The sequence below is a fragment of the Manacus candei genome, unplaced genomic scaffold (assembly GCF_025592945.1).
Source record: "Manacus candei isolate 608988 ecotype Guabito, Panama unplaced genomic scaffold, ASM2559294v1 h1tg000057l, whole genome shotgun sequence".
In the NCBI taxonomy this organism is placed as follows: Eukaryota; Metazoa; Chordata; class Aves; order Passeriformes; family Pipridae; genus Manacus; species Manacus candei.
This window is the reverse complement of record NW_026138105.1, coordinates 15366584-15376832: the sequence shown is the minus strand read 5'-3', so window position 1 is coordinate 15376832 and position 10249 is coordinate 15366584. Positions and strand designations below refer to the sequence as shown.

The 10249-nt window shown below is 46.2% G+C and overlaps 1 long non-coding RNA gene across 1 annotated transcript; it reads left to right on the top strand.

Moving 5' to 3' along the window:
* Positions 1 to 371: 371 nt before the first annotated feature.
* On the top strand, positions 372 to 9803 carry LOC127477983 (uncharacterized). Its single transcript, XR_007907088.1, has 4 exons — positions 372 to 448; positions 1087 to 1154; positions 7845 to 8079; positions 8772 to 9803. It is a non-coding gene; the product is annotated as an uncharacterized LOC127477983 (long non-coding RNA).
* The last annotated feature ends 446 nt before the right edge of the window (positions 9804 to 10249 follow it).

Genomic DNA, 10249 nt, shown 5'->3' with positions numbered 1-10249 from the left:
TAGTCATTGCTTTTATTTTCCAAGGTTGATAGGTGTTGTTCCCAGCACTGAGGCTGTTCTCCCTCAGCCATGGCAGTGTGTGCATGGCAGCCCCTGCCCCAGGCTGGCTCAGGTCACAGCTCTGTGCTCTCTGTGTCCTGGTTTTCCACAGGGATTTCCAGCCGGATCTCTGAGCTCACAGAGTGGCAGCTCTGTGGCACCTGAGGCTGTGGGTGTGCTGGGCACCTCACCCTCCTCCTCCCTCTGTCTCCACGAGGTCTGCGGAATCAGGACAGAGCTGCTGGCTTGGTCACAGGTGTGTGAACTGCGGTGGCACCTCCTTTGTTCTCCTACAGCTCCAGCACAGGGACACTGTGCTGGCAGCAGCCAGGCACTGTCTGATGTGGGTGTTGGTGAGAGTTCAACTCAGGATGGGACTGAGAAGAGAAGATTTGATATTTCATAAAAGGTGATTGTTTTTATTTGTTTACTTATGAACATTGTGGAATTACTCCAAGCATCTGACTTAGTCTGTCAGCCTTTCCCTGGCAGAGCAGCCTCACCTCCCCAGCAGTGTGACCCAGGATGCTTGTCCTGCTGGCTAAGACTTTCTCTCCCTTCCCCAATGTCACCACACACCCTTTCCTTCCCTCCTAGCTGCTGCTCTCTTGCATGTTTGGCAGCAGAGCTTGTTAAAAACACAACCATCTTCTCTGGCCTTGATCCTGTTTGACATTCCCTGACCCTCTCACTTTGCTGAGCAGAATCTCGAAGAAGCTCCTTCACCTGCTAATGCAGCGTGAGGATGATCAGCACTCAAATCCCTGAGATCTCTGCTTCTTCACAGAGGTTAAAGAGAATCGTTTTTGCAAACTTTAGCTCTCTGCCAAGTTCAAAGGGAGGAGATCAATGGGATCTGTGCAGCCCTGATGCAGTGCCCCCAAGGTTACATTCCCAGCCTGCTGAGAGCAGCCAGGCTGCTGAGCCCTCCTAACCCTGGCTGAATCACAGAGCTGCTGGGTTGGAAAAGAGCTCGAGAATCATTGAGTCCAACTGTTAATCCAGCACTGCCAATTCCACCATTGAACCATGTCCACGTGCCCACAGGTGCCACATGTCCCAGATGGGAAGGTTCAGGAAAAGCCACATGGATGGGAAATGCAGGACTGCCTCAGGTAGGAGGTTTTGGGGGAGGTTTGGGCGAGGAAGCTGCTGGTCCAGGGTGGCTGTCTGGCTGCTCTCCAGAGCTGGTGCCATCTGAAGATAATCAGGCATGGCCTTCGTATCCTTCTCCATTCCCTCATTAGCAGCCTGGAATTGGGCAGGAGGAGGGCACTGGGTCCTGCCAGCAGGTGCTGTGAACTGTGGGCAGTGTCCTCAGGGTGAACTTGGCCAGGGCTCCTCCAGCAGCTCAGCTGGAGGCCAGGGCTGGGCAGGGGCTGCCTCGGGCTGGCTGGTGCTGCCCATGGCTGGTGCTGCCCATGGCTCTCCATGGCTGGCTGCTCCCTCCATGGGGGTTTTGTCCCCACTCCTGGCCACCCTTAGAGAAGCCTTCAGCACCTTCTGTCAGGCTGTGGAGGGGGGAGGACACAGCCAGCCTGGCCTGGGTGCTGACAGAGCTGTGGGAAGAGGATCCCAGTGCAGGCTGTGTCTGGGATGTCGGGGTGTGAGATGAGGGGGATGTGGCAGGGCTGCAGGACAGGCACCAGTGTGCAGGGCAGGGAAGGGGGACATCCCAGGAGCTCGTGGGCTGGCTATAAGCTGAGCCCTTCACTAGGGCACCCTTGGGATGAGGCCCTGCAGTGAGGGGTGTAGCCTGGGAGATGATGAGCTCCTGTGCAATCACTGCTAACCACAAATAGGTTGTACAAAAAGAAGACAAATGGCACAGAGAATAAATGTAGTTTAAACTGGTCGATGGCAACAAAAATAGGGGGATTTATTTAAATTGAACTTCATTTAAAAGTCTGTTTTAATCTAGTCCCTGTCTCTATTCCTCATGTGCTGGCTGGGCATTGTCTCCAGGGCTGCTGACCCTGAGCATGCAGGAGCTTGTGGTGACCTGGGGATGCATTTCCACCATGTCTGTGCAGGCACTCCTGGTAAAACCAGGGGGGAACTCATTAGGGGAAGGTAGTGAGGGGGACTAAGGAACCCCACCATTGTATTTGGAGTAATCCTTGTGCTCTGGGTGTACAGTGGGGTTGTGCCCACCTCCCAGTCCTGTCTTCTCTGCTCAGATTAAGGCTAGGAGTGAGCAGTAGAGGTGAAGGCAGGGGGCTGGAAGGCAAAAATCTGGGTTTTATTTCAGGCAGTGCCACTGCAACATGCTTTGTAGGAGGACTGGTGGATTATGTGTTTCCCACAACCAAAGGGAAATGTACTCAAAGGGAGTGTTAAGAGGCAGCCAAGGGAAGGAGGAAAGGGGTGATGTGGTCTGATACCCGCTGACCTCTCTTGTACAGCCATATCTGCCCTTCTCCTGGTACCCTGAGAAACACACAGCCCTCCACAGAAAGGATGTTCCCTGAATATTCTCCCCCACACCCTTTCCCCCCTTCCTTTAGCCCTGGATCTGTTTAGAAGTCCCCATTTGTTTGCCTCTGGTTTCCATGACCTCACTGGCAGGAGAACCCAGCGTTAGTGGCTTGCAGTGGAAGTTCAGCCCAGTCCAGCTGTGGGCAGCTCAGGGTTCACTCTCCCTTTGGTTTTTTGTTTGGGATTTTTTTCCACTACCATGTCCATTTCTGCAGGAGCAGCTGACACTTCAGTCACAAGGCCAGAGTCACAGATCTACCAAAGCTCTTAATACCTAGTTGTATGTTTGTGTGTGCACTTTCTTTTTCAGGGTAAGTACATCTTTTAGGGATGGAATAACAGTTTGTCCAAGAATCAACAGTCTTCAGGGAGCCAAATAGTCCAGCAGCCAAGGCTTGTGCTCTTTCCTTGAGGTTTTGGGGATGAGTTGCTTGCCTGTCCTCTTGCATAAAAGCAGAGCAAATTGTCAGAATAAACACATTTTAAAATATACAACACCATCAGTCAGAGCTTAAGAGGAGCTCATTGGCTGGAAAAGAGATCAAGGCAACCGGGAATTTGGATGACCTGACTGAGGCATTTGGACTAAAAAGTCCTTTTTCATTCACTGGAGCTAGTAATTTTTTTTCTTTAGGTAATCAGCCAGGAAAGAAAAAAAAAAATCATCCTCCTTCCTGCAGGCAGTGAATCTGGACTCAAAATCCTATTGTGTTATTTTACAATTTTATTTTTTTTACAAGATTAGCTTGCTACTGGGCATGAGTCCCTGCCTTGGAGCATGCTGGATGAGGAGCCAGTGTGCAGCTCTGCTGTCTGGGGTGGTTATTGCTCTCTGATTCACAAGCCAGTGACTAATTCAAGTTAACTATGGTCACCTGAGGATGATACCCCCAGTCTTCCAGTCAGGGTTAGGGTTAGGTCAGCTTTAATCAGCCCTGCCCAGGGAGGGAGCTCTGGCAGGAATTAGACTGAGCAGAAGAAAAGCCTGGCATTATTTTTGGTGAGCTGTGGACATTTCTGTGCAGTTGGTTGCCCACGTGGGGAGGAGAGATCCTTGCAGCTGTTCTTTCTCTAGAGGTGCCATGAGGACTCTTCCAGGACAAATTCCTGCTCCTTGGGCATAGCTAGGTTTCCCTGGCATTACAGCAAGGCAGAGGGAGAAGCAGGGTGGGCCAGCCTGTGGATCCATCCCTGTGTATCCCAGGAGCAGCAGGGCACGGGCTGGGACACCAACACCCAGCAGTGTCTGTGAGACTGCACTAAAGGCACAGGCAGAGATTGTTATTCCAGAGCACGGGGAGGAGGTGGAAAGAGGCTGAGGTCCAGCTAGGAGTTGGCTAGACTAGTTCTTGGATTGTTTTCCACACTGTGGTTATCCTTATCTGCATCTGGAAACTAGAGTGTGTTGTATGTGTTTGTAAGAGCAGGCAGATGTGTGAAGTGTTCTGGCAAAGTCAGAGCCCTCATTTTCCCCTCAGTAAATGCAGCCTGATTAGATTGTTATTGACATGCTGAGAACCTGCTCAGGTTGTCACATCTCTGTGGAAAGGCATCTGTCTGTTCCTCTCCTCCTTTCTATCTGGAAGGATTGCAGAGCTGGAAATGGGAAGGACCTTTCAGGCTGCAAAGCCAGCTGTGAAAGAAATCTGCTGGGAAGGCATGGTGTGCCCGCCAGCTGAGCAGCACTTTGACAGTGTGTGTGGAGCTGGGAGCCAATTAATAACAGTCTGGAACAATTGGTAATTCCCTAATGGGGAAAAAATAAGAAGAAAAAAAAGAAAAAGAAATAACCCATAGTAAAACTCTTAAAACTGCTGTAGTTTGCTGGATGTTTCTCATCCTGTAGATCATTGCTAAGCAGAGTTACTGGAAGTGTTTGGGTGACCAGATTTGTCTGCCTTATTGCACCATGTCAGAAATGTGCAGTGCTGCATGGCCTGCGAGAGCTCTGGTTGCTCAGGCTAAAGCAGAGAGGTGAGGATGGGCAGGGCAGGCTGTGGGTGTGCAGAGGAGGCTGTGGGTGTGCAGAGGAGGCTGTGGGTGTGCAGAGGAGGCTGTGGGTGTGCAGAGGTGGATGTGGGTGTGCAGGGCAGGCTGTGGATGTGGAGGCTGTGGACGTTCAGAGGTGGATGTGCAGGGCAGGCTGTGGGTGTGCAGAGGTGGATGTGCAGTCCAGTGTGGAGGTACCTGAGGGAGGTGCAGTACCTGCAGTTGTGTGCTGTGGCTCTCCACAGGTTTGTTCTGAGCAGCTGCCTGGGAGAGTGTGTCAGTTCTCTGCTCCCTCTGTGCTTCAGCTGGCTCATGCTGGATTAGCTCAGGTATTTCTGTGTAGCTGCACAGTGGCTTCTAAATAAAAGCAAGAGAAGATATGGACTGACTGGCTTTAAGAACATTCTCCTTCCCACAAAGGGCCCATGGTAACTTTGCACCATGAGGTGGTCGGATAATGGCAATTCTGACATTCAAAATTTGCCTTTGCAAAATGGGGACAGACTCAGTCTAAATATCTGGGATGTTGCTGCCTTAGATCACAGCTGATGCAACCTCAAAAACCCTCATACTGAAAGCTCTCTGAAGACAGATTTGTCTCCAAGAATGATTTTGGGTTGAGTAAAATTGCATGTTTCAGTGAAATGATATTTCTTTTCGCCAGCTTATTTATATTCATCATAATTGTCTCACTGTGATGCCTCCTATTCATTTGCTGGATCTACTTGTCTTGCATCTTGTTCTGACTCCGAGTGCTGTTTAGGGTGAGCCTGCCTTTGGAGAATGTGCCTGATTGGGACCATTGGAAAAGCTTTCATGTGCTTGCAAGAAATGCATTGCTAAGCAAAGCAAGCAGGGAAGCTGAGAGAGATGAGTGGAAAATGACTGTGAGAAGAAGTGGGAAGAATTAAAATAGATGGCAAGGAGTTAATCAAATAAACAAAGGTCTTTTCTTAAAATTTCTTGCTCTTTTTTTCTCTCTCTGAATAATCTCAATCTGATTATTGGCCAACCCTCGATACTTTTCTGTCTGATTACAGCTGGGTTGTAGTGGCCATGATGAGTTACCACAACAGTCTATTATTGGCATTGTTAACTAGTGTCCCTCATTAAATTAAACTGAAAGGGGCAGGGAAGAGAATATTTTCAAGCTATTCCTTGCTTATAATTATTTAAATTTGTTTCAAAGGATAAATTTATTTTAATTTACCACAATGTCCTTGTCTTGAAAATGAAGGCTCTTCAGTCTTGATAGTTTTTATTTTTTTTTTTTGCCTTCTTCTATAAAATCATGCTTTGAGGAGAGTTAATTTACTATGCAAAGAATTTTTGAAGGTCATGTGCAGTGCCATTATCATTGTACAGAGGACCTTTGGGAAGAGCTGTTTGTCTGTGCAGGTATTTCTTGGCCCTGTGTTGCATTGGGAGCCAGATGCCATTTACTACCAAAACAGGGGCATCTTTCTGACCACTGTGATCAGATCCCAGGGGTGAAGTTACTGAACAGCAAAACACAGAGAGAGCAGAAGGACCTGGCACTGCCCAGTCCTGGCTCTAGAGGCCACTTTGGTGTGGGTGGGGAAGGAGCTCCAGGAGGGCTGGAGCTGGCAAGGAAATGCTGCTTTGGGAGTTTAGCAGGAGGATAATCTGCTGCATGGCCTTTGTCTGTCCTTCTGCAGAAGTCTGGGGAGGAATCAGATGACTTGTTTCTGCCTTTATTGTAAAGAATGAGTTTTCTTGAGGTTTTAGACCCAAAAAGTGGCAGATTTGTCCAATGATGGGGAAAAATAGTTTACTTACACATAACAGAGGAGAAGAAACTATGGAAAACAATCCCTAAGGACTCTGTAAGTTTTCCCTCAGGATCAGAGCTCTTGTCCTGGGGTGGCTGCAGAACTTTCAGTGCTGTGTAACTTCCCCTCCATGACCACAGGCCCTAGAAATTGCACAGGGGAACAAATTAAAAATCTGTTCTTCTTCACAGGAGAAATCCAAGGATAGTCTTTCTGATACTGTTCTATTTTAAACAATGTGCTCAAAATTATAAATATTCTTGACTGTTTCTGTTGTTTGACATCAAAATGACAAGGTGCAAATGTGACATCCTGGAGTCAATTGATGGGGGGAGAAGAATCCCACTCTGCTTGGCATTTTGTTGGATGTGAGAACAATTGTGGCCTTGTAGTTTGAGTAGTTTTATTATTCATTTTATTTAGGAGCAAAAGTAAAATATCTACAGGAACAACCAACAAGAATTGCAGCAACTCAGAAACTGAAACAGGAGTTGGTTCTTAGTAGTGGCAGAGATTGAGCAATACCTGGAAGAGAAGTGATTAAAGCTTCTTACCCTTGTGAACTACATTCTTCTGCCTCAGAAATGCTTCAGAAATGTATTCCCAACTGCTTTTCTGTCTGTTGAATAATGTGGGCATATGATTGGAGCTCTGAGACTTAAAGGATTTAAGCATGTACCTGAAATTGGGCATGTGTGTGCTTTTTGCTGACTAAGGGTGTCCTAGTCAGGTATTTAAATTTTAAATGCACTGGGGCCTTCACTCATTAAGTAAGCAAATTTCAACCTAGACAGCAGTGGGAGGAATAAACATTAAGCTCAACACAAGCTGTTATCAAACTAGCTCTTCAGACTATGTAGAATTACACTTTAAGATGGGCAGAGTATCTTTAAAACCCTTTTGCAAAGCTAAGAGCTTATACATTAGCTTTCATAAGAGGCATTAGAGATGTCTGAATATTATATAAACACGAGGCTGTTTGCAACAGTTTATAAACCTAAATATTTTATAAGAAAATACCGAACATTTAACTTGCCTTGTATTTTTTATACGGCAATAAAAACACCATTTTTATCAAAAGATGCTGGAAAGCCTGACTAATAATGTGGCACTTTGTTATAAACTGGGAGGAAAGTTCACTGGCCTAGAATTAATAAGGTGTATAATCTGTATAGGAATTTTTACACTACGGGGGAAGGAGCCAACTTTGGCTTTGCTTCTGCATAAAGATGCATGTGATTGGTGAGAATGTTCCCTAATGCATCTTTATGTCTCTGTGGCTAAAGAGGTTTCCATGGTTTCCAACTGGACATTGCTTGGGAAAGGAAAATCCCATGTCCACCTGTGTGATAGCTGGTGTTGGATGTGTCTGTGCAGTGACCTCCTGCAGGAGGCAGGAAACAGCAGCTTTGAGACCTGAGCATTTTCTGCCCAATATAGGGACCAAGAAGAGCTGCTCTGCCAAGGGAGAGAAGTGTAAATCCATGAGTGAGGGAGATTTAGGACATAACCCTTGTTTTCCACAGTTTGTCTTAACATTTCCAGCAGGAACACCACAGCTTTACCCTCTCCAAGCAGAGCAGTTGTGTACTCCAAGTGAAGGACCATGTGAACTTCTGGAGAACTTTAACATAGGTGTACTGAGCAACCACAAGTTTTCAGAGCTTTAAAAATGAAGTCACAGCTAAACAGCAGTTTGAAAATCCCAACTTGAGAGACTACTTAGGAGGAGGAAAAGTTTCCACTTCTAAGTCTTTGCAAAGCCAGACTTTGTTGTAAGGTAAGAGTTTTAATTTTTTTATGTCTCTTTTGCTGATTAATGTCATTATTCTGATTTTACTGATTGATTTGATTATTTTTCTTGTTCTTATTACCTAAATATCTTTCTCAAGCTTGGCCTTTAATGCATTCACTCACCTTTCAGTAGGTATTTAAGAGGTTGCTTCCTCTCTGTGCTTGAACAGTTGTCCATGAGTGTTGTTCTGTTAAAGACAGCAATGCCTCAAGGAGGAGCCTCCATCAGCAAGTGGGATGGGCCAGGTTGGGATGACACACTGATTGTCACCACTGATGACATGTCTGTGTGTAGCAGCAGGAGAAATGTTGCAGTTATTCATGATTAGTGAACTGAAAGGTCTGTAAATAAGGTCTGGTACTCTTCTCCTTTGTTTTCTCCAGAGCACAGCAACCCATCCAGGCTGTCATTCCATTTGTGAGACTGAGTTCCTATTTTTCCACTCCAAAATTTGCATAACACTTGGTCAGTTAGAGCAGAAGAATGAACAACATCAGAGATTTCCATTTTGAATTGTTTAGCAATGTGTCTTTGCTCACAGAGTGATAAGACTGCCCCTAAATGACCCATCAGCCCCGGGTGTGAAAGAATTATCTTCTCGTCCCTAAAAAGGAGACCGCAGAATTAATTGCAAGGATCCAGAGTTACAGGATATTTGTACCTCTTAACTCTTCCAGGAATCATGGAACTGGCTTTGCTTAATGGAAGATCATGCGTGTTGAAGGGGAAATTCCTTCCAGATCTGCACAGACATCAGGTCAAAACTTTGTACTGGCCAAAAATGTTATTGCAGTTGACTAAGGTAGGCTGAGAAATGATGGCCAGGAAAATGCATGCTCTGGAATAAATGAGAGGGTTGATGTGGCCAGATCTCACACATGTCAGGGGTAATTCCTACAGCTATTTCCACTTTACATTGGCATAAACAATGTAGAAAATAAGGTTAGCACTTGTGCCATCTACAGAGCAAACACCAGTGCCAGCCAGGGCTGTGTAATTCCTGTGTGTGTGTTTTTCCTATAGCTTGAACAGGAGCATGGAAATGTCAGAAGATCTATCACCAGGCTTGTCCCTACAGCTTTAAGTGTTCTGCAGTCAGTTCTTTTGTATAATTGTGAATCTACATTTCTATTTTGAATAATTTAGGAAGCCATCCAGTCTCCTTTGTTCAATGACTACATCAGGCTCCCTCTAAGCCTTGAGGCTGTAGAGGGAGATAGTTCTTCACCTCCACAAGTTGTTTTTGTTTTATTTTTTAACAAGGTTCCTGAGCTCCATTTCACTTTTTGGAAGCTGAGACACTGGATGACTTGGCCGAGGTCATACAGGAAATTTGGGATGGAGAACCAAACATATGATTGCTACTGGTTTCCAAGCCAGCACTCAAACCACTGGGCATCCTTCTTAATTTCCAGTCTTTTCTGGCACTGCTGCCAGCTTTCTGGTCCAATTCCTCAACCACCTTATACCTCCTTTTCCCTCCTTTTGTAAATAAAACCAGTGTCAGGAGGTAACCCAGCAAAATAATCGATAGGTAGTCATTTCCTCAGCCACTTCCACTTCTCTTTCACTTCCCAGCTTGCCCACCAACAAATTTATTTCTTGCTTGGAGCACTTCACTGAACCATTTCTGTTCAACAGTGTCTGTTAGCACTTTGCTAAGCCTCAGACTGAACATCTTTGATCCACCCATTTCAAGATTAGATGGATGACAGAACCCAAAGTCTGGCTCCAAAACCAGCCGTGTTTTGGAGGTATATTCAAAGCCCAAGCTTGGATTTGGCTCTCAATGTGGTTACTTTGATCTGCCTTCAGATCTGGGTGCTGTGTCCTGTGACATCTCTGTTTCAGGCACAAGATCTCGTGTTCTATCTGTGTGAGAGCCCTGAGCTGTGCACGGACACATGAACACACCCTGAATGGAATTTGAGAGGATCCAGGGGTGCCTCCGTGCACTCAGGTGGGAAGTGGCACCCAGGGATCCTCTCAGATTCCATTCAGTTGTGTTCATGGGCCATGGAGTTTTTTAATAGTTGGGGTTTTTTTGTGAGTTACCTGCAGGCCTAGAGAATTGGGCACTTAGACAAGTCAAATGTGCAGAAACCCCACTGTTGCATGTTTTCCTTGCACTCTCCCTCTTGCCTGTTTTCTGAGC